Source organism: Suncus etruscus, chromosome 2 (genome assembly GCF_024139225.1).
Source record: "Suncus etruscus isolate mSunEtr1 chromosome 2, mSunEtr1.pri.cur, whole genome shotgun sequence".
Taxonomy (NCBI): Eukaryota; Metazoa; Chordata; class Mammalia; order Eulipotyphla; family Soricidae; genus Suncus; species Suncus etruscus.
In genome coordinates, this window is record NC_064849.1 from 87,302,932 (window position 1) to 87,304,500 (window position 1,569).

Below are 1,569 nucleotides of genomic sequence, written 5' to 3' on the forward strand. Positions count from 1 at the left end.
ATACAATTCTTCACTTTGCTGTTTGTCTTGTTCTATTTATATTCTATATGTGTATAAAAATACTTATGCTTTACATTTGAAAGATGCTCAATTATTTAATGTGAAAGTTTTTGAAAGCTTTTGTTTTTTGAAGACATTTAATCATCAATGTTACAAACATATATAAATATACATACATATCATACTTCAAAAACTCTAGTCAGCAATATTTTACCCTTACCTAATTTTAAAATTTTCTTTATTTTTTAGGGCCATATTTTTTTCCCTTTTCTTTTTTTTCCTGTCAGAAGGGTGATGTGCCGACGTCGTAACAAGGTTGAAAGGAAGGCACATATTACACAGGCGTGTGAAAACCCGATCATCATGCTTATGAACCGGAAAAGGATCAGGGCCATATTTATGATGTAAACATTTGGATCTGTAATGCACATATATTATCAAATCATGTTATATTATAATTTACATTAATAAAATTAGCTCTATTTATACAGTATTTAATGAGTTCTCTTTTACTCTATTGGGATTTGTGGCATTATGTGATATGCATATTTGTGCTTCTTTAATGTGAGTTGTTGGTATAATTTTAGCATTATTTTCCGTTACAAGAAACCACCACTAAGCAAAAGGTTTATTTTAATAAAGGTATAAGTTGACGGGAATACATTTTGTGAAAATGGCTATTGTCTATTCTAATTCATAATATACATTTCTTTAAATAATTACTATAATAAAATTAAATTAGGTAAAGAAGTGTTTTAATCTCAGATGGTGCTTAATTTTCTTTATTGTTGGCTTTAAATAACTTCATCATGGTCTAATAATATAACAACAAAATATGAATAAAGTGTTTGTGGCTGAAAACTGAAGATGACTCATTTTGACAAGGATATAAAATCTATTTACTATATTATTTCCATACTTTGTTTTGTTTTATTTTCCACTCTTCCCCAAGTGGAGAAGTTCCTTTTCTTTTTTTTTTTTTTTTGATTTTTGGGCCACACCCGGTAATGCTCAGGGGTTACTCCTGGCTATGTGCTCAGAAGTTGCTCCTGGCTTGGGGGACCATATGGGACACCGAGGGATTGAACCGCGGTCTGTCCAAGGCTAGCACAGGCAAGGCAGGCACCTTACCTTTAGCGCCACCGCCCAGCCCCGAGAAGTTCCTTTTCTTTTCTCTTCTACTTTTCAATAAATTTTTTACCTTCTAAAATTTTTTCTCCAACACTTTCTCCATTGAGATGAAACTTATTATAACCAAGAAAGAAAACTTAAGTTATTCACTTTAAAACGTAATCAAAGACGTTATCTTTAAAATACAGAAATGGAATAAATTTAAGTAAAGTCAAGCTGTCATATGATATCATAAACATGAAATAAATTGGTATGAAACTATCTCATAAAATAAGCTAATTCAGAATATAAGAAAGTTATCTGTCCTGCAATACACCTATAAAACCTATCCAAATTGAGGATTGTGTATAATCTGGATATGGGTGACTACTTAAAATAGGTATCTGGGGGAGGAAGGATATATTTTCATTTTTCATTATCAATGCTAAAAATATTTTT

The 1,569-nt window shown here is 30.8% G+C and overlaps 1 non-coding gene across 1 annotated transcript; it reads right to left on the reverse strand.

The window, feature by feature from the left end:
- Window positions 1-281: 281 nt before the first annotated feature.
- On the reverse strand, window positions 282-386 carry LOC126002784 (small nucleolar RNA U13). Its single transcript, XR_007493421.1, has one exon. It is a non-coding gene; the product is annotated as a small nucleolar RNA U13 (small nucleolar RNA).
- Window positions 387-1,569: the final 1,183 nt, after the last annotated feature.